The sequence below is a fragment of the Triturus cristatus genome, chromosome 1_2, assembly GCF_964204655.1.
Source record: "Triturus cristatus chromosome 1_2, aTriCri1.1, whole genome shotgun sequence".
Classification (NCBI taxonomy): Eukaryota; Metazoa; Chordata; class Amphibia; order Caudata; family Salamandridae; genus Triturus; species Triturus cristatus.
The window spans coordinates 587,539,247-587,563,147 of record NC_140580.1 but is presented as its reverse complement, the minus strand read 5'-3'; positions in this window follow the sequence as shown (position 1 = coordinate 587,563,147).

The window sequence follows — 23,901 nt, the reverse complement described above, 5'->3', positions numbered from 1 at the left end:
ACCAATGAAATTCCCCCGTTATAGTTAGTTGAGATAACTATAACTCGCGCGACCGCCACTCTATCACAAGGATGATGTCATCAGTGATGTCATGAGTGATGCCACTGACCATGTCATGAATGATGTAATATGTGACGTCATGAGCAGGGGATTGCGGGCGCACGAGTTATAGTTATCTCAACTAACTATAACGGGGGAATTTCATTGGTTTTTTACGAGTGAAATAGCCACCTAACTATAACATGTGTGAAACCTATGGTTTTTTAAGTGAAGTTATATATATAAATATTTATATTTATATATCAATATATATATATGAAGTTGGAGATATTTTAATATTTGGTTTCATTAATATCTGTTTTCGTTTTACATAGGATAATTAATATACACTGTAATGACATGCCTTGTATTGTATACGTGGTAATGGTATGCATTGTAATGGCACTTTTTATGTATTCACATGAACATGCGTTGTAATGGATTGTGTTGTAAAATCAGGTGTTGTGATGGTAGGTGCGTTGTAAACTCTGTGTTGTAAAAGTATGCGTTGTAATGATTTCAGTTGTAACATCATATATTTAGAAAGAAAATACTTTTAAATGTGTGTTGTGTGCAGGCGTGAGACTAAGTAATTTTGTATGAGAGAAAGCGTGTATGCGTTTGCATGTGTGAGCGATAATAAGTGACATAGTGAGAGGGAGTGTTAGTGAGCTTGAGTGAGTCAGTGAGAATGCGCATGAGGGAATGTTAGAAAGTGAATATGAGTGGGAGTGGAATGAGTGATTGTGACTGAAAGTAACTATGAGAGAGAATGGACGCTTTAGAATGAGTGACAATAAGGGAGAATAAGTGACCCATTGTGAGTGAGTTAGAAAGTCGAAGTGAGTCTGAGTGAGAGGGACTGCGAATAAGTAAGTGCTACAGTGACTGACAATGATGAAATGAGTGCAAATCAGTGACAGAGAGCACGATTAAGGAAAAGTAAGCATGAGTAAGGAAGAATGAATGTGAGTGAATGCAAGTGAGTGAGTATGTGCAGTCTGCCACTAGGCCTGGCAGAAGGTAGTTCGCATTATAGAGGCCCCCATAGCAAAATGCTGCCTCAGGCATATTGGGGACAGTTCTTACCATGAGGGGCACCTATAACAAAATACTTGGTAAAGGCTTAATAGAGGTAATACTTGACATATGGGACATCCATGCAATATACTGATGCAGGGATATTGGATATGATTCAGGGATACTGGATGTAATTCTTGGCATAGAGGCACACATGGGATAATGCTGGCATAGAGAGGGAAATTCTTGACATGGGGTCACCAGTAGCAAAATACAGTCCCTGGGACATTGAAGGTAACTCTTGGAAAAAGGAAGGACAATCATGATATACGTGAGGTTCAACCACAACAAAATGCTGGCCCCGACATACTAGAGGTAACTTTTGACATAAGGATTACACATGGTATATGGACAGAACTTATGGCGACATTTTGACATTAAGATTTATTTTATTGCTGGTTATTGTATGTTACTCTTGGCTTAAGGGCACTGATGGCATAGGAGGTGGGAGCATGACAAAATGCTCTCTCTAGCACAACTGAGGTAATTTTTGACATTTCTTGCATCCATAGCACATTTTGATAAACAAAGGCCCAATTCTAAGGCAGGGTCTGGTTTTACTGCCAAATGTATGTGAAAATCGTGCTTTAAGTGCACTGGTTGACCTCATTTTGCAGCAATTTTCTTGGGAGGGGGAAGAACTCTCTCTCCCAAAACTTCCTAGATGATATCGGGCTCATTCGCTTAATACAGTTCAAAGCTCATCAGAAACGATTGCAAGAACAGAAGGTAAATCTCTTAATGAGCACTGGTTACTTTGGCCTTTTCACTGAGCCACGGACTTTCGATTGAGTAAAAAAAAAAATCAGTAGTGCAGTGCACATGCTTCTAATTATGCGAAAAATAAATGAAGTATACAACGAACATATTTTTGGTGCCACATTTTATTATTACGAATAAGTGAGAAATGTGTCTGAACGAAAAACTCCCCTATTCACATCAGTGACAGTACTTTACACATGAGCATAAATCATATTGTATTAACAGTAAGAAATATTTTAAGCCAGTAACACAGGTCATGTTCAACATATTTACAAGTAATACACGTGAGCATAACTAACGTTAGGGTAACTATTAAATAATGACAGCTTGTGGTACAAAAAATTTTGTATTCCCAGCGAATGCTTTGTGTTATGTTGTATCATATCCTCTTGAGAAATATTCATATAATAAGCAAGTAATGTTCCACTAGAACATCAGGTAAGCGCCCTGATAAACGTTTGAATGTGTTTACTTGTAGTAATCAGGCAGTTAAGGAATTTTGCGAATCTAAATTATTGTGCTGTCATCTGGGTTATGGTCATGTGACATTTCCTAGGAGGATTCGGGGTCCAAGGTCATACGATGTCATACCCTGTGATATCACTGAGGTCATAGTGCGCGTGAGGTCACTTCTGCTATCCCTAGCATTTTGCTGGACCAATATTTACATTCAGGTGAAGTTCCTGTAGAGAGCCACTCGGCCTCTACCACACAATGTAGACATACACACATGCATCCCCCACCCCTCGAGGTGGGCTCGCCTCGAGGGTATAAATAAAGTATCGGAAGACCGCTCGTGGTCTTTCCGGCTAACTATAACTAGGCTCACAGTCCTTTGTGTCCTGTGCAATCCAGCTGTTTACCCGTGGCCTGTTCAGGGTCACCACATTGGCGACGAGGCCGGAGGTCCCGCTGCGTGCTGCCGGCAAGTGCTGCTGCCCCGCGGCGTCATCGGAGCCCACCCGAGACGCTCCATCGCTGCTGGCGCTCTCCGCCGGCCGAGCTCCTGCTCAGCGAGCTTTTCTGCCCGCCCCAGCCCTCCGTGCCGCCCGCGTGTCTCTCCCGGAGGAGATCAGCTCCAGGGGCGTGCCACGTGATCATCGGGGCAGGCGCGGCCTGGTGAGGCGCTGCCTCGACGCGCGCTGAACGCGCCTTCCACTACCGGCGTCCCGGCCCTCTTCCACGAGGCCCTCGAAGTGCCCTGCCCCCGCTGACATCGGAGCAGGGGCTCCACGTCGCTGCCGGCTGTGCTTTCCCCAGGTCTCCAGGCAACAGAGGCCTGGCCACCTGGTGGGTGCTCCCAAGACCCATCAATCATTGGCGAGTGCAACGTCCTGCCTGCAACAAGCATTGGCTGCTACAACAGGACTTTTCATCAACCATTGGCAGCAGCAGCAAGGCCCATTTCGGTTACTGGAGGTCCCTACAGATGCGGGACGTCGCTGCCGGAGCCGCAAGCAGACACTGCAAACCGTCCAGGGTCTGAGTGAGTACCCCCGTCGCATGCCCCGTGTCTCCTCTGCCACTCACCTACCTGCCAGCTGTCTCGCATGTGCGAAGCCAGGGGTGGTGTGACAGCCGATCGCCATGAGTAGCCCGCCGGTTGCCGGAGGGAGCGCCGCGCCGGTCCAGCCAGCGGCGCAGGCTGGAAGGAGAGGACAGGCGATTGACCCGCGCCGTCACCACGCGACGACCAACCCGCTCCCGCCGTTCAGCTAGATGGCGGACCCGGCCACTGCTGCACCCCGATGGAGGGCATGGGTCGGTCAGCTGAACAACTACTTCACGGGGACCCGCGAGACGGATGGAACGGTAAAGCGCTCCCTGCTGATCTTCTATGGGGGATCCGAAATCTATGATCTCTTCGAAACTCTGCCAAACACTGGCACTGCGGACAACTACGACGCCGCGGTGGTGGCCCTCAACCGACACTTCGATCCGCAGCTAAATCTGGACTTCGAGAAATTCAAATTCCGACGGTCACTGCAATTGGAAGACGAGTCCATCGACATGTTCCACGCGCGCCTGCGGAAATTGGCGGCCACCTGCGAGTTTGCCGATCAGCGGGAAGAGATAAGGAGCCAGATCATACTCGGATGTAAGTCGAAGCTGCTCCGGAAACTGATACTGCGCCAGCCAGGCATCACACTGGATCAGATCCTGGTGCTAGCCCGGTCGCACAAACTCTCGGATGTCAGGGCAGAGGAGATGGCTGCGGCCCTACACAAGCCCACCCCGGTGCAAACCGCCGCCAAGGCTCCCCAGATCAAGGAAGAGCGCGTGGATGTAATCCGGAGGCGGCCAACGCCCACGCCTGGAAGAACAAGACCGCCGCCTGGAGGGCCATGCGGGAAATGTGTGGAAGAGCACCTCCCAACTGCCACGTGCGGAGCAAAAGGTCGAGAATGCTCCCGCTGCTGGAGATTGAACCACTACGCAAAGGTCTGCCGCAGTGCCCAGCCATGTCCTGCCCCCAGGAGACCGAGAGGTTTCACGCAAAGGGTCCGACAACTGTCGATTGCGGAGTCCGATGAGACGGAAAAGGAAGTGCCGCATCAACACAACCTTGACCTGGAAGAAGAAGACGACGAGATCTACTACGTGTCATTTGTGGGCCAGTCAGGGAGCCGACGAAGGCCGCCCCCCATGTGCTCGGTCAGAATAATGGACACCAATCTTCAGGCGCTTATTGACACTGGGGCGACAGTGAATGTCATGGACTCCCAGCAATTCGAGGCCCTGGAACATAGACCTCCTCTGCTACCGACCAAAGCAAGAATATACGCGTACGGAGGAGTCGACCCCCTTCCTCTGCGAGGCACTTTCGAGACAACAGTCGCCAGCGGCTCCCTCACCACCATAGCCCGGTTTCACGTGACCGAGGGAAAAAGGGGCACCCTCCTAAGCTGCCACACGGCCGAAGACTTGGGTCTCGTGTTCTTCGCGAACGAGGTGCACGACGCACATGCAGAGGACATGTTGAGAGAGTTTCCTGAGCTGTTCAAGGGTCTGGGGAAGCTAAAAGGGAAGCAATTCAGACTTCACATCGACCCCACGGTCAGGCCAGTTGCGCTTCGACACCGAAGAGTACCCTACAACCTGAGGCCCCAGGTTAAAGCAGAGCTGGCAAAGCTGGAAGCACTGGATGTCATAGAGAAAGTTACCGGTCCCACGCCCTGGGTGTCCCCGCTGGTGGTCGCCCCGAAGCCGAAACAGCCTGGAGCCATCAGGCTATGTGTTGACATGAGGTTACCCAACGTAGCGGTCAAGAGGGAGCGCCATGTCACGCCGACCATGGATGATATCGTTGCAGACCTTAATGGCGCCAAATGGTTTTCGAAACTAGACCTCAATGCGGGATACCACCAGTTGGAGCTAGAACCTAGCAGCAGGTACATCACGACGTTTGCGATGCACGTGGGCCTGAGAAGGTATAAGCGCCTTAGTTTCGGGGTATCTTCGGCCGCGGAGGTGTTTCAGAATGCCATCAGGGAAATCCTATCTGGCCTAACGGGAGTGATTAATCTAAGCGACGATATACTTGTGTTCTCATGCACTCTAGAGGACCACCATGCCCAGTTGAGAGCCACCCTTCAACGGCTCAGAAATCATGGCCTCACAGTGCACAAAGAGAAGTGTGTGTTTTATCAGGAATCCATCGATTTCTTTGGCTACACATTCACACGAGACGGCCTAAAGGTGGACCTGAAGAAAGCAATCGCCCTGCGGTCGGCGAGCATACCCAAATCACCAACCGAGGTGAGGAGTTTCCTCGGAATGGCGACGTATTGCGGGAGATTCATCCCAAACCTGGCGGCGTTGTCGGAACCCCTCCGCGTTCTCACAAGAAGCGACCAGCCCTGGCGATGGACTGTAGAGGCTAATGCAGCGTTCGTGAAGATCAAGGCGGCCCTGCAAGATAAGACGGTCATGGGTTACTTCCGCCCGGGGAGGCCGACAGAGCTTGTCGTGGACGCCAGTCCGGTGGGTCTCGGAGCGGTGTTGCTCCAGGAGCACGAGAAAGGTGCGTGGAAGCCAGTCGCATACGCCAGTCGGGCGTTGTCTGATACCGAGACGCGGAATGCGCAGATCGAAAGAGAGGCTATTGCGATCAAGTGGGCCTGCCAGCACTTTCATCTGTATCTATTCGGACAGGATTTCACTGTGGTCACGGACCATAAACCGCTGGTTCCGCTATTTGGGGGCACCACACGGCTAGCCCCGCCCCGGATTGAACGGTGGGCGGTGCAACTGCAACAATACCGACTCACGGTGATCTTCCGCCCAGGAGCACACAACCCTGCTGACTACCTGTCACGGCACCCTGAAGATCTTCCCCCAGCATGCGTCCCTGCAGACGTCCAATACTCTGACGCCTACGTGAAGATGGTCGGCAGAGATGCCTGCCCCGATGCAATGACCCTGGAGGAAGTTGGCCAGGCAACGGACCAGGACGAAACTCTGACCAAAGTCAAGGAGGCCCTGGCGTCCCACAACTGGAAGAGGTTCCTAGAAGGCAATCAGGTGCTCACGGAGGAAGAGAAGCACGCCCAGCAGCAGATGTGGCAAGTCCGCCACGAGCTGAGTGTTGGTGAATGCGGCACGGTGCTACGAGGCCATCTGCTGGTCATCCCCAGAACACTCCAGGAGCGGTGTTTACGATTGGCACACGAGGGCCATCAGGGGATGGCGAAGACCAAAGCCCGCCTGAGGAACAAGGTTTGGTTCCCGACCATGGACGCAAAGGTCGAGGAGCTGGTACGGAGGTGCCGCGCATGCACAATCACTGGAGGGGATCCACCGTCGACGCCGGTCATCACGGAGGAACCATGTCATCGCCCGTGGTGCAACGTGAGCGTAGACTTCGGCAGCTTCCCGGATGGAAGACAGATGCTGGTAATGGTGGACGCCTACACGAAGTTCCCGGTGGTGGAAGTGGTGGAGTCCACGTCGTTTCAGCACATCCGGATGGCTCTGGAGAAAACCTTCGCCATGTTGGGGAACCCGAAGGTGATTCGGTCGGACAATGGGCCACCCTTCCAAGGCCAGGAGTTCAGGGAATACATGACGCAACGGGCGATCCAGCACAGGCGGATAACCCCTCTGTGGCCGCAGGCGAATGGAGATGTCGAGAGACTGATGCGCACGCTGAACAGAGCCCTTCGCCTTGCCGTCGAGCAGGGGCAGGATGCGGAAGCGGCACTTACCCAGTTCCTTGATGCATATCGTCACACCCCGCACTGCACTACGAAGTGCGCCCCAGCCCATCTCCTGTTTAAGGAAGCCCCGCGAGATGGAATACCGACGGATCCGTCCTGGAGCCCACCGGCACGGGATGATGATGCGGTACAGGAGAGAAGAGAGCGAACGAACAACAAAGCCAGTGAACACCGAAGGGCCCGTGAACATCGCATAGTGGTTGGAGACAAAGTCATAGTAAAGGATCGACACCCGGGATGGAAGTTCCGGACACCTTTTGAACCAGAAGTGTGGACGGTGCTATCGACAAACGGAACGATGATAACGGCCGGAAGAGGCGATGTGAGGGTGACCAGAAACGCGTCGTATTTCAAGAGAGTTGAGGGAGAACTGGCTGCAGAACAATCGGGTGAAGAAGCAGGGGAGGAACTGGATGGCTTCCCAGAGCGGGCGGACACCACGGAGAGAGCGTCCCCAAGGCAGAGTAGAGGCACTCCACCAGGAGCCTCAGGTGAAGCCACGACTAACCTTCCGGAGAGTCAAGCTCAAGGGGAAGAGCCTGGTCCCCGAGGCCGGGACGAGAGAGGTGTGCCCAGCAGAGGAGTGGGCTCCAGGCTGCGAAGTAACCCAGCTCCCAGCCAGAGACTCAGAGACTGTGTATGCCCCTCGCCCTGATGGAGACTTTCAAATGAAGGACACTGTCTAAAATGTTGGAGGGATGTAGAGAGCCACTCGGCCTCTACCACACAATGTAGACATACACACATGCATCCCCCACCCCTCGAGGCGAGCTCGCCTCGAGGGTATAAATAAAGTATCGGAAGACCGCTCGTGGTCTTTCCGGCTAACTATAACTAGGCTCACCGTCCTTTGTGTCCTGTGCAATCCAGCTGTTTACCCGTGGCCTGTTCAGGGTCACCACAGTTCCTAGTATTTCTTTACATTTTGATGAATTCTAATGTTTAGACGTGGGGGTACACCTGATATAATGCATAGATTCCGATGCGATTCGTATCAGCCTCACCCCAAGGCAACCATTTATCAGAAACCACAGAGACGACTATATCGTTTGCAACCTTTGCTTCGAAGTCATTTAAGTTCTTGTCGTTTTTCCAAACATTTCCAACTTAGTCCCCCTTGGGCTTCTCTGTAACTAATTTGAAAAGCCACGGATCAGCAAGACTTGCTTTTAGAGCAGAGGTAGAACGTTTAATGATTATTCATCTGAGTGTTAGTCACCAGAAAGCGCTGCCAGATACATGTACTCCTTATTTATTTAGGAGAACAATTTAATTTACATAATTTATTTTTCTCTATGTAAGGTCAGTGTTTTTTGGTGAGTGAAAATTGATATATGTACCTCATTGCTGCGTCATCAACAAGCAGCCACATACAATTAGCCCACTGGCCCCGATAAAAAGCTGTGAATGTTCAGGGAATTTGGAAATATTTAATAAACACGCACCACATCAAATAGACATTTAAAGGACAAAAATCTCTGAAACCTGAAGTATTGTAAATGCGTATAATGGTTCCTAATTTAGAATTTTGATTACATGCTTTAGAATTGTGTCATCTAAAAAGCTAATTTGTAGCATAATTGTATGTCACTCACTAAGGGCCAGACGCACTAAGGTTTTTTGCGGGCGCAAATGGGTTTTAGACCCGTTTGCACCCACAACAAACCTGTGGCTCATGTATCCTATTTTGCGAGTCGCAAATCAATTTGCAGCTTGCAAAATAGGATTAGCGACTCGCTATTAGGAGGGCGTTCCAAGGGCGTTCCTTCCTAATAGCGACTCCTTAAGCTATATATGACTGTTTTGCGACCTCAATTGCGGTCGCCAAACAGTCTCAGTTTACCACCCTTCTCAGAAGGGTGAGAAACCACTCGCAAATGGGAAGGGGTCCCCTGGGGACTCCTTCCCCTTTGTGAGTGGCTCTCTAATTATTTTTTAAGGGCAGTCAGTGGTCCCAGGGACCACTGCCTGCCCTTAAAAAATGAAACTGAAAAGTTTCATTTTTACTTTTTTAAATGCATCCCGCTGTATTAAAAAAAAATCTGCTTTCTTTAAAAGCAGTCCCAGACATGGTGGTCTGCTGACCCCAGCAGGCCACCATCTCTGGGAGTGCCAGCCATTCTCAAAAGGGTCGCAAATTGTGCTTGCCTCCTTATTATGCATGAGGCATGCAATTTACGACCCCACTGGGAATCACAAGCAGTGTCCAATATGCAAGTCGCAAACGCCACGCAATTTGCAACTCGCAAATTAGCGGGTCGTACATCTGGCCCTAAATCTTCAACGATGAATTGTGAGCACACACTGTAAAGAATGTGCTACAAATGCCCTCTCTGACGTTTTTATGTGAAAATTAGCATTTAGCAGAAATGAGGCCACCACAGGAGAGAGGACTAATTTTACTTGATCGTCCTCTGTTCTTCTGGGAGTTTTATATAGCGCAAACTAGACCGGAATGTATCTGAGAGCTTTACATAAGCACCAGCTACCTTACAGACAGACACATTAATTTTTTAGGTCAAGCCTTGAGTCAGCACGCATGCGCTGCTCTGCAAGAATTGTTGTATTAGAGTATGGAATAGAAGCCCCGCCCGCTCTCCACCCATATTTGCCATTGGCTTGTGTCATTGTCCTTCCTAAATGCTAGCTTCTGATTTGTAAATAAGCTTGTTAGTCCCTCCTTAGCACCGCCTCGGCTCATTTGTCACCTCCCATGGCGACTGGCCCTTTTACTTTGGTTGTTACACAGTACCCGTTATTTAGTCTTTAAACACTATTTTCTTTATCCAGTTTCTCTTACTGCAGGCACGATGTGCTTTGGTGCCTTCTTTACAACCTTCCCTCCTTCCTGTTGTCGGTGCCTTCATTACCCCACCTCTGTGCCTTCTTTACACCCCTCCATCCTGTTCTCCGTGCTTTCTTTATCCCCTCTCTCCGGTTCTCCATGCCTTCTTTAACCCGCGCCCTCCCTCCCATTGTCGTGCCTTCTTTAACACCCCTCACCCTCCCTCCCATTGGCCATGCCTTCTACCTCCCCCCCGGCCCGCACTCTCTCCCTCCCGTTGTCTGTGATGCCTACCATTTGCAATGCAATAGGTCTCACATTTACGCAAGTTTGAGCTAATGGCATTGTAAATCACAATGCCTTTTATTTCTGTTTTGGTTTATAAAACATAAATAAAATGCATTGTCATTTTCAATACCAATAGCTTAAACTTGCATAAATGCGAGACCTATTGCATTACACGGGGGAGATTAAGTGATTTGCCTAAAATCACAGGATGTTGAGAGTCACTGCCGAGACTCAAACCTGGTTCCTTAGCTTTGAGGTTGACCCCCTAGCATTTAGGCTACATCCTCTCCCCTCCTTAGCCTGCCAGTAAAACCAGTATCACAGAAGGCCTGAGCCCAGTAAAACCAGTATCACAGAAGGCCTGAGCCTCGGATTCTGCCCAGCCACTTGCTTAAAATATGCAACTTGTAGATGTTTCAGAAATAGAGGCCAGATGTACAAAGATAGGGGCCACACAACCAGTTGTTGCAAATTGCACACCATCTCCTGTCGCGGCGGGTGATGAAAGGGGCAGCAGGTGAGTTGCAAAAGAACCTGCCTAATGTATGTTAGCTAGGTTACTATTTTCGCCACCCCCCCCCCATTTGGTTGGTTACAAACAAGGATAATGGCCTGCACAGAACAGCAGAGAAAAATCCTTGTGCCTACATTCCCAAACATGAACTTTTTTTTATTTTTATTTTTTTATTTTACAGCAACTTATGTTCCTAAAAAGCACTGGTGCTGCTTTAAAAAAAAAAGTTTCCTGTGGGGGAACAACATAGTGGTCCTGTGGAAAAATGTCCGCTCCTCTCGCAAGGTAACCAATCACGACTCCCAAAGGGGAAAGCTATCAAGCTTTTGCTTTGAAAATCTATTATTACCTTGAGGAGTCAGTAAAATTTCAATGCTTTGCAGTTACACACCTTTGCTGCATCTCATTGTGATTTGCTATTAGGAGGTGATGTCCCCTTCACATTCCCATCCTAATTGCGATTCGGAATGAGTCATGAAACTCCTTTTGAGTTTTAGGAAGGCTTTAATGAACCGGAAAAGTGTGTTAGTAATACTAAAATGGTATATGTTGTAATCTCAAAACATGTGATTATTTGAATTGCAGGTTTTGGGACTGCAGAATGCTTTAGTATATCTGGTCCTAGGTCAAAGAGCTTGTGCCTTAAAAACAATGCACAGTCCCTAGAAGTCCATGTAAACTAATACTGGGTATTTAGATAATGCACATCACAAACTAAATTGTCTCTTAGCAAGTGAACAATGTATATTGATATACAATAATACTATTATCGTCCCGCCACTTAGGCCTTCACAATACAGTTTGTTTCTCCAAGACTGATAATATCACAACTCAGCCTCAAGCTCTCAAAAAGGGAAACATTTGAATGCAGTCTTAACTTGCAACCTTTTACAATGCCTATGGAAGGCGTTAAGCGCAATTGGATAAGTCTAAAATATGGTGGTGTAAACAATATAGTTATAAATCTTCATTCACAAAATGAATAATCACACTACTTTGGTGTGGGAGAGGAGAGAGAAATATCGTAAAGGGAACCGTAGAAATAATTTTCCTTACAATTCACTTTCAACTAAGGTTATCCTACCACCCTGAGATCAGTGGTTTTTCAAAAAAATGATAACCTTGTATCGATCCCCCAAAAGGGCCTGAAACATGTCAACTTCTTCATAGGATGTAGGGATAGTAACCCATTCCCATGTAACCCGACTTTTTAAACATTTTATCCTTCCAATGGGACACAAAATAAACGGGAAATTGAGGTAACCATTAGGTATTTTTATGTACTCCCCCATTAGATCTAGAGCTCTATCTAAAGTACACCCTGGAAGATGGTTGAGCTCACCCTAGTTTATGGGGACCAGGGTGTGACCGGATGATAAAGCATGACACCAATCAGATGTTTGAGGGTTCAAAATTAAAATATTTAATATTCCTTTTGGGGAATTGAGATGAGTCCATCATGTGTTAAGAAAAACCATTGATCTTAGGGTGGTAGGATACCTTAGTTGAAAGATATATATTTTCCTGGTGCGGCTCTGCCCATCTGTGCCTGACTGTGGTAGGCGCCGTACGGGGCGTCACAGCCCCAGGCACCCGTAGTATCCAAAGAACTCCTTTTCCATGCATAAAGGAAGGTCGGCACTCAGAAAGCATTTATAGGTCCAATTTAATGCTTGGCTTCAGCAAAAAATAATCACAGACGTGTTTCTGCAACCTAGCTGCCTATAACCTGTCATGCCATGTAAACTACATCATCATACACATAGGAGTAAATCAATAGGAGGCATTAATTGTCAGGCATACAATCCATACAACATTTCATTATTGCTATCATAATGTGTAATTTCATCTTCAGTACGGTAACTTAGTGCAACTTGGATATGCATTTGGCTGGTCGGTTTGTAGAGGCACAGCAAACCATGTGCATGCAAAATCAAGAGCATGCACAAAGGTCGCTCCGGGCACATGCACAGCTGAGAACATGCAGGTGTCAATCCAGAGTAAAAAACAGTATGTCATAGGAACAAATCTTGCACATTTGTATACACAGACCCATTCGTACTACAGGCTGCTGCAGCAGTGGTATCAACTTTTCAACATTATGGCCTCTACATTCACAGTGTGGAAACCTGTACGTCTACACTGGTAATTTCCGCTTTTCAGTCATTGTGCTGTTCACCTAAGTATGGAAAGTGTATGAACCAGCCATAGGTACTTGCCTGGCTGTCTGTGATTTTACATGCGCATGGTTTACTGTATCTCTGCAAACAGACCAGCCAAAGACATATCCCAGCTGCACAATGTTAATGCACTGATCATTTCTGGAGATGTAATTACACATTATGATAGCAATAATAAATGTTGTATGGATTATATGCATGACAACTAATGCCTCCTATTGATTTACTTATTTTTGTATGATAATGTAGTTTACATGTGACTATAATGATAAAGCATAATGGCATGTATTATGTTGATTATTTTTTGCTGCAGCCAAGCATTAAATTGGACCTATACATGCTTTCCAAGTGCCACCCTACCTTTGTGCACAGGACTGGAGTTTTCTTGGATACTATGGATGCCCAGCGGTGGGATGCCCAGTACGGCACCACCCTCAGTCAGATGCCAACCGGCAGAGCTGCACCAGGAAGAAAAAGGATTGCGGCCAGTCTGACCACGAACCCAACACAGAGGGGAATAACCACACGAGAATGAGAGGAACCTCGGGGTGGGGAGGGGGGGCAGAGGACTCCCTGTGAAGGAACTCTACTGTGCAGAGGTGAGGGGATCCCACCGTTGTGTCAGTAGGGCATTTCGGAGTGTGACGCTTCCAGTGTGCACAGACATGTGCGCAGCATGGTGAGAAACCGTGTACAACAATTGAATGGCTAATTTAACAGCATCAGTGTTTGCTTCCAGGCAACAAAGGGCGGCTACTATTTTCAGTAACACTGGGACTTACAATGCTACCACTACGGGAACACCCATACAGGCAGATGGGGAGAACATTTACAATAAATGTAAAACGTTGGAGAGGCTAAAAAACGCAGAGTTAACAAAATGGTGGGAGAGCTAGTCACTCATGAAATACTTGGAAGTAGGCAGAGCACCAAGATGTTTACATATTCTAGCAATGCCCATCTATGAAAATCCGCACCCAGAAATGCTTAAAGAATGGATGGAACATAATGCAAACAGTTCAGCAGGGATGATGCAAATCCTGGCTACATATGCCCAAATAGACAGAGAAAAAATCTGGAAAGAAATCAAAGAAATCGTTGAAGCAATTGGAAAACATGAAAATCAAGACCTGGTGCAATCACCAACAAAGACCATGACAGAAAGCCTGAGCATAGTAGAAGAACAAATTTTTCAAAAACCGCACGCAAGTTTAACTGTGACAAAGGTGATTATGAATCTGGACAGATATATACATTAGTCAGGAGCTTTGAGACCCTGAGGAAACAGAAAGTTAGTGACACGAAGAAGGTGAGAAAACAGCCAGTACCAAATGACACCAGTTCAGGAGCAAGCTCTGATACAAATTATGAGAAAGGAGGACAAGCGGGAAGTCATACTACTCTACAAGACTAATTAGATTTTTTATGAATAGACAGAAGATCAAATCACAGACCTTGGAGGGGAGGCGCAAGACAGAGGAAGCGGCAGAGGACAAAAAGACTTGGTGGCCAAAGCAAAAGGAGCTCCAGGTGAGGTCGGTGGGAAAATGACCAGGAGCAACAGGAAGTACTAATGAATATGAACATGGTAACTAACATTACAGACATTACACTCTCGAAAGATGACATCAAAAATCTCTGTCTATGAATCTCATAGTGCCACAAAAATAACTTTGACTATGCAGGAAGTAGAATACATCTTTTCAAAATTTCCAGGAAACTCAAATTGTTCAAACTATTTAGGAAGAAAGCAGCTAAGCGCCCTATACAGGTCGATAGGAGTGCTAAGTGTTCAGTTAGGAATTTTGTATTGGTGACATAAAACTGATGAAAGAATTATTAGAGCGCGAAGATGATGGTACAAGAGTGATTGACCAAGAGAGTGTGGTGAATGTGCTTGAAAGAGAGGGGATATAGGTTTCAGAGGAATGTGGTTCCTCTCTGAAACACAAATCCAAGTTGATGCCAACGACCACAAATGATTCCAATGTCCAGTTTGTGGATGCTGTTACAAAAGAGTTTCGGAATATATGAACAACTAGTATTAAGTACAAAAGGAACATAGATAGAAACCACATGAATACTATTGACAAATTGGCAATAAACCCAGAAGTGGTAGTCCGTGGTTCAGACAAAGGTGGAAATACAGTTCTTTGGTTCAAAAAAGCATATATGTATGAAGCATACAGCCAATTAAAAGATGAACCTTGTTACAAAAAAGAAGATTAGGCACACTTAAATAAAGGATGATTCAGTTTAACTATGCCCTGACTGAGTGGACAGCACAGGGTTTGATAAGTAGTGAAGAATACAGTTACCTCAAAACTGAACATCCTAAGCTTCCAGTCTTTTATCTCATTCCCGAGATACACAAAGACGCACAGAAAGACCCAGGCAGAACCATTATAGCAGCATAGGAAGGGATGTTTGGAAATGCCTCAAGGTATATCAATAGATTTTTTAGACCTTTTTTAGAGAGCCTCCGCTCATATATAAAGGCTACTACAGAATTTTTAAAGCACATTTTTGGTGTGAGTTGGGATGAAGGTCCGATTTTATTGACCCTTTATGTGGCATCCTTGTACACAAGCATACAGCATGATGATGGTCTGAGAGCCACACAATTATTTCTAAGGGCTAGACCCATAAGATTCTACAAACACAACAGAAGGGTATTGGGCATGATGAGGTGATGTTTGAAACAAAATAAATATTTTTTTTCAGTCATGAGATCTTTTAGCAATAGCACAGGATGGTGATGGGTAACTGCTTCGCCCCTAGTTTGGCTAATCTACATATGGGGTGGTGGGAGGAACAGGTATTCAGAAATCCCCCCTTAGGCAAATGGAATGACCACATTACTTTGTAGTTACATTTGATAGGCAATATCTTTGTTATCTGGCGAGGAAGCAGGGAGACAACAGAGGCATTTGTCAGTGATATTAATTTAAACTTTTTGTACTTAAAATTCACTAGCAACATAAGTGAAAAAGAAATCGAATTTTTGGATGTGAAATTTTAGGTTAACAATCACAAACTGGTTACCACCCTATTCAGGCAACTTAGTACTCACAACAGCATCTTACATGCCAACATCTTCTACCCACTTACTCTTATAGAAAGTATCCCTTATGGAGAACTTATGAAAGCTAAAGGATATGTAGTACAGATAAAAGCTTCAGAGAAGTGGAGCGTGACATGTTCAACTGATTTGAAAAAAGAGGCTATAAGAAAGACACACTGAACAAAGCATGTAGCAAGGTGCAAAGTTGGGAGGAGAGACCATTCTTTTTCATAGTAAGAAAAATAACCTGTCTGGTAAAAATAAACAGATATGAATTCCCACCTACCACACTTCACACTAGGGGGTCAGGAAGGCCATGGGGAGAGCACTGGCACCTCCTGAGTTGTGACCCGGTCATTGGAGAAGCCCTCTCCAAGAGACCCCCTACTCACCTTTAAGAATGCCAAATCGATGAGAGACACACTAGTGAGAAGTGATGTGAGAATAGACAAAGCTACCTGGTTAAAGGCAGGAATGTAAAAAACATAACAGAGTTTGAAAAGCATGTCTGTGAAAGGGGTCCATAATACCAAGGGCCACTTCACTTGCAAAAGTGAGTTTGTCATATATATATTGTGAAATGCAGTTGCCCAAAATTATATGTTGGTAGCACCACCCTCCAAATACACAAGAAGATTCTTTAACACCTTAGTGCGATTAAGAACTTAGACCCCCACCTACCCTGTAGCGAGGCATTACCATCAAGTGCATGGGGTAGAAAAAGACTTGAAATATAGTGTAATTGATGGTATACAGGAAGGGGAAAACAGAGAGAAAAAACTCAGGATAATGCAATCCAAGTACATACTTTAATTAGACAGCAAAGAACCAAAGGGACTGAATTCTGCTGAAGAGATGCATGTGCATTTACGAATGTCTGAAGGATGTAAATTTGGAGTCCCGGTAGCTAGTTTTGAGATAAAACAAGGTATTTATTTTGTTAACGTTTTTTGCTGTGCTTATTACTTAGCCACTCTTTGATGCCTACAGCAAAGGTAGTGTCATTTTGCTTGTAAGTTAATCAACATTTTGTGTGTGTTTGTTTTCACAGGGTTGTCATGAGTGGGGTGATCATGACATGAGAGCATTGGAGCTAATATTTTCCGATCAAGTCTTTGGCCAAGCGATAACAGAGAACTGCACTTTTTTGAGAGTTACAGCTGAACTTGACATGGGGTGCACTGTATGAGAGAAAGTCTCCCAGAGGTCTAGGAAGGTTGGCCCACTGAGGCAGTACAGAATACAAAACTTCTTTGTACATTACACCATGGAAGCAGATTTTGCACTAGTGAGGAAGCTTAAAAACACAATAGAGCTCACTTATATAACTACATTAGATGTTTCCATTTAGGAAGTGAGACATACCATAGCCCCCTCCTGACATAAGCCCACTTGGGCAGAAACAGCAGCAGAACATTAACTAGCTATATGAACAGCCAGAAAGGCACCTATGGCTGGCACATACACTTTCCATACTTAGGTGGACAGCTCAATGACTTCAGAGTGGAGATGACCAGTGTTGACGTACTGGTTTCCTCACTGTGAATTCAGCGGCAGTAATGTTGAAGTGCCAATGCCACTACTGCAGCAGCCTGTAGTACAAACTGGTCTGTGTATACAAATGTGCAAGATTTGTACTGATGAGGCGTGCCTCAGATATACTGTTTTTATCTCTGGATTGACACCTGCATGTTCTCAGCTGAGGATGTTGTACTATGCCTGGAGAAACCTTTGTGCATACTCTTGATTTTACATGCATATGGTTCGCTGTGTCTCTGCAAACAAACCAGCCAATGACATATCCCAGCTGCACAATGTTACCGCACTTATAATTTCTGGAGTTGATTTACCTTTATATCTAAGATAACATAATTTACATGTAACTAAATAAAGATAAAGCAAAATGGTGTGTATTATGTAGGACAAAGGCAACTAGGTAGCCAAAATGAGTCCGTGATTATTTTTTGCTGAAGACAAGCATTCAATTTATATATATATATATATATATATATATATATATATATATATATATATATATATATATATATATATATATATATATTCACTGAAAAAACCATAGGTTTCACACATGTTATAGTTAGCGGAAATTTTACTGATAAAAAACCAATGAAATTCCCCCGTTATAGTTAGTGCAGGCAACTATAACTCACGCGACCGCAATCCTCTGCTGATGCTAATACTGTATTTAGACCCATGTCTTCTTCCATAAATTTTTAGCTATACATATATTACAAATATTTTTTTTTCATAAAGACACATATGTCATCAGCAGGAGATTGCGGTCGCGTGAGTTATAGTTGCCTGCACTAACTATAACGGGGGAATTTCATTGGTTTTTTATCAGTAAAATTTCCGCTAACTATAACATGTGTGAAACCTATGGTTTTTTCAGTGAATTTGCAAGGTTTTTTAAATGCTAAGTTACTTTACGCCATTCGTGGCGTGCGCGCCCACTTAACGCAGTTCGTTCCGTGCGCGAACGGTGCGCGAACGGTGCGCGTACAGTGAGCACGCGGTGCGCTTCGCGCACCGCGCGCCCACTTTACGCAGTTAGTGCCGTGAACGCACGGTGGGCACGCGGTGCGCGATGGGCCATGTACGCACGATGCGCTTCGCGCACCGTGCGCACATGGAGGACATATGATGCGCTTCGTTGTGAAAGGTAATATTTTAATTTTTCTTATGTGTAATATGCCATACACAAATGGTGCCCTTCGGGCACCATTTGCACATGGGGTGGGGAGAGTATGGATAATTTTTTTTTTTAAATAATTTTTACCGTACGCGTACGGTAAGCGTAATCGGCGAAATTATCGAAAAAATTCCGTTTTTGGCCTTGGGGGATCTTTGGGGTCTCCCTCAACATGGCTAGGTGCTTAGGAGCTGTCTAAACAGCCCCTTTACATGTTTTTGTCCTTTGTTTTTTAATCCACACTCTGAGTGCGAGAGAGAAAATGGCGGCCGCCGCTTCCTGGTTTCGACCGATTCGAATGTTTACTAAGATCTAACAGCCAATCAGAATCGCGCTCGTGCACGTCACCGTACGCGTACGGTAAGCGCACCGTAAGCGCACCGTAAGCTGGCTCAGATATATATATTGATTTAAAGGCTATTTTCTCAGAATCTACTGAACAGATTTACACCAAACCTACAAAAGGCACTTCCTTGACCTGTAGACTACCTCTCTGCCAAATTTCAAGGAACTCTGTTCAGCCGTTCGGGCTGTAGCTGTGTCTAAAGGTCCTATGGAAAAATGCATGGGAAAAACGCGTTTTGGGACCCCCCTTTTATCTCAGCCCCCGCTTGACGAATCCCCCCGAGACTTTCAGGGTAGGAGCGGAGCGCAGCGCCCCACCTATTTTGAAAATTTGGCGAGGATTCGTTGACCGGTGCCAAAGTTATTCAAAATAGAATGTTGCGGATTTCCTATGGTAAGAGGGTCCTAACTATAACTACCTACTGGCGACCGCCAGTAGGTAATATATATATATATATATATATATATATATATATATATATATATATATATATATATATATATATATATATATATATATATCCAAGTACGCTAAGAAAACTGAAGACGACGGTTGACGACACAACTTCAAATAAAAGGTGGACACGGACCTCCAATTTAATGCTGATTCATTTCATTTGCAGTGTCGTCTTGACGTTTCGGCTCCAACGAGCCTTGTTCACATATATATATATACATGCAAAAAAAGAAGCAGAGAGCTCCGGGTAGTTCTCAAGTTTAGGTGGAAAGCAGCTCTCAACACCAGTGACACTCTAGATCTGCTCACCTCAAATGTCTGCTTTTCTATCAAAGTCTTTAAGCATAGGATTAGCACAGTGCCATCCACGCCGAGATAGAAAAGGACAAAGTCTTTTGCAATTTCTACAGCAAAGTCTTTAAGCATAGGACTAGCACAGTGCTCTCCATGCCGAGCTGTAAAATGACAAAAGCCATTTACCACTCCAGGCACAGCATTACAGCTTTGAATTGGTAAAATACCAGCCACGCCAACCTGAAATGAGTAAAAGCAACCCCTGACACAGTGTTTCGCTCTAACTAGAGCTCTTCAGAGATGTACAGCTTTGTCCAGACACAAGGGAGTACCCAGTATAAGTCGAAACAATACCCTTTCAGGCATAGAGTGACGCATAAATTATGCAAAAAAAGAAGCAGAGAACTCGGGGTAGTTCTCAAGTTTAGGTGGAAAGCAGCTCCTGTTAGAGCACTCTCAACACCAGCGACACTCTAGATCTGCTCACCTCAAATGTCTGCTTTTCTATCAAAGTCTTTAAGCATAGGATTAGCACAGTGCCAGCCACGCCAAGATAGAAAAGGGCAAAGTCTTTTACCATTTCTACAGCAAAGTCTTTAAGCATAGGACTAGCACAGTGCTGTCCATGCCGAGCTGTAAAATGACAAAAGCCATTTACCACTCCAGGTACAGTATTACAGCTTTGAATTGGTAAAATACCAACCAAGCCAGCCTGAAATGAGTAAAAGCAACCCCTGACACAGTGTTTCGCTCTAATTAGAGCTCTTCAGAAAGGTATAGCTTTGTCCAGACACAAGGGAGCACCCAGTACAAGTCAAAACAATGCCCTTTCCGGCATAGAGTGATGCATAAATTATGCAAAAAAACAAGCAGAGAACTCAGGGTAGTTCTCAAGTTTAGGTGGAAAGCAGCTCCTGTTAGAGCACTCTCAACACCAGCGACACTCTAGATCTGCTCACCTCAAATGTCTGCTTTTCTATCAAAGTCTTTAAGCATAGGATTAGCACAGTGCCATCCACGCCGAGGTAGAAAAGGACAAAGACTTTAGCCATTTCTACACCAAAGTCTTTAAGCATAGGACTAGCACACTGCTGTCCATGCCGAGCTGTAAAATGACAAAAGCCATTTACCACGCCAGGTACAGTATTACAGCTTTGAATTGGTAAAATACCAACCAAGCCAACCTGAAATGAGTAAAAGCAACCCCTGACACAGTGTTTTGCTCTAATTAGAGCTCTTCAGAAATGTATAGCTTTGTCCAGACACAAGGGAGCACCCAGTATAAGTCAAAACAATACCCTTTCAGGCATAGAGTGACGCATAAATTATGCAAAAAAAGAAGCAGAGAACTCTGGGTAGTTCTCAAGTTTAAGTGGAAAGCAGCTCCTGTTAGAGCACTCTCAACACCAGCGACACTCTAGATCTGCTCACATCAAATGTCTGCTTTTCTATCAAAGTCTTTAAGCATAGGATTGGCACAGTCAATGATATATCCCAGCTGCACAATGTTACCGCACTTATAATTTCTGGAGTTGATTTACCTTTATATCTAAGATGACATACTTTACATGTGATTATTATTAAATAATGATAAAGCAAAAGCATTCAATTTTAATTGGACCTATACACATTTTCTGAGTGCTGACCTTCCTTTGTGCACAGAAAAGGAGTATATATATATATATATATATATATTCTGTCAAATTCTTCTTACATCTTAGAAGAAAAACGAAGACTTGTGCGGTTCCTTAATTGTTTTATTCAGCCACTTTGCCAAACGCGTTTCGAGTGCAATGCACTCTTGTTCACTGACAATGGAAACTGTAGCGAGCGGCCATTTTACATTATTTCCCACGTGATTTGACTAAACTACAATTTAAGTGCATATGAAGAAAGACTTGTAGTTTTTTTGTTATTTCATTACTTTAAGCATGCAGCACGAGACATTGAACAAATGCTTTAGTTAATATTCATATTAATACTGAATAAAAACATGCGTAGAGCAATACTGTATAAAATATACATTTAAGAAGACTCTTAAATAAATAAATATATATATAGTAAATTATCTCTTTTAAAAATTATAAATATTTTAAATATTTTCTTTGATTCGTCATTTTTTTTAACAGGACCTGCTTCTGTGGTGTCCTCTCGTAACGAAGCGACTTCCGATTTGGAGGAGGTAGTTTCTACACAGAAGACACTTCCGCATTTCGACGCTAACGCCCCCCCCCGCCGCGAATGGATTAAGAACTTTTGAATTGCAAGATACCAGCACCGAAGTGTACCGCGTAGCCAACGCCGGAGAGGTGAAGACAACGCTGGAACTTTGTGGTAAGGCTGGGCTTTTAATTGCGCGAAGCGGGAGGAAGTAAAGTTTAGATGCAGTGCATTTGATTCACGAACCATCAAACGGTTGTGGTTACTAAAGGGAAATCCCGTAAAAAATCTAATATGTCAGCCACGGAAATTAAAGAACGCGAAGAGGCAGCTTCTCAAATATTTAACGATGAATACACAGAAACCGATAAAGGCTTGGGGCGGTTCAGAAAAGTGGAGCAGCAAGCGATTTGAAAATGCTTTTAAAACGCTTAGCAAAACTGCACCGTCTGGAACTTTCTAAATGGTGGGAATCAAAGTCCCTACAGCGGTACCTAGAAGTACAGCGAGTGCCCAGAGGATTGCGCATAATGGTGACACCTACATATGAAGAGCCCAATCCAGATATGCTACGAGAGTGGGCTGCAAATAATAACGATGCCTCTAGAAGGATGTTAGCCATTCTGATCAAATATGCTGATATTGATCGAAAGAAAATTCTTGCGGAAATAGAGACACTGTCGGACATTTTGAGTAAAGAAGAAGATCAAGAACAAATCAAAGAATTTAAGGTAACAATGAAAGACAGAATACAAAAGTTGGAAGCCTCTATAAAGGAGAGAAAAGCTCAAAAATTCATTAGCGATAAACAAGACTACGACACAGGCCAGATCTATACCTTTGCGAAAAAAAAAATTCGACAGTATAAGACGCAATAAAGTGGGAAAGTCAAGCAAACCAATGCGAGAGATGCACTCAGAGCAAAGCAGTATACAAAGCTCAGAGGTAGACACAGATCAGGATGAAGAACAACAAATACAGGGCCAGACACCAACTGTAATCGATGAATTCTATTTTTTACGCGAAGAACGCAGGTTCAGTCTGCGACCAAGGCCACAAATACAGACATCAAAACCATCAAGAGGAAGAGGCAGAGGACAAAGAGGAGGAAAGGGGCAGCCCGCAGGAAGAGGGCAACAAGGACAGGAGAAGAGGAAAAACAATCAGCAATAACAGCATCCAATGAAGTAACAATAATACATTTAGCAAAAGTTACTCTCACCAGCCAAGAAGAAGATATATTAAAATTGGGACTAACATTCTGCCCAGAAACCAATCTAGACTATGTTCAGACCAGAATTGATTTATTTAAGTTCATTAGACTACTCAAACTGAGGAAGCACTTTTTGTCCAATCCAGTGCAAAAAGCTATTTGTACAAATACAAGCATTCCCCAAGAAGAAGGACTGCAAGTGGGAGATTTTGACCTAATGATGGAACTCAAAGACATGGACATGGACAATACTATAGAAACATATGAAATAAGAGCAGAAAAAATCGTGCAAGAAGAAAAGTTATCCATTGCACAAGAAGCGCCTACTAAATTTAGACCAACCTCACGTTTCATTCCCATGACAGCCAGAGATGGGATAGATGTTTTTTGTGATATTGTGATGAATGAATTGAAAAAATTGAGTACACAATTGAATGAAAGTGGAGGGAAAAATAAATACAGCACTGTTCAGCAAAAAGACTATCAGGCTCTAATTAAAAAATTATCAGAAAATGATAACTGTATTGTGAGGAATGCAGATAAGGGAGGCAAGATAGTCCTCTGGGACAAACAAAAATATTAATAGAAGCCTACAAACAGTTAAATAACAAAAAGTGCTATGCAAGAGTGGTAGAAAGAGATATGATAGAGAGTAATAATAGTTACAATGCCAAGCTAAAAAGTTGGTATGAACAGGGATTACTCAACCATGATGAATATAAATTCCTCACAATTGATCAACCAGTGACACCAGTCTTTTATCTAATCCCAAAAGTCCACAAAAATAT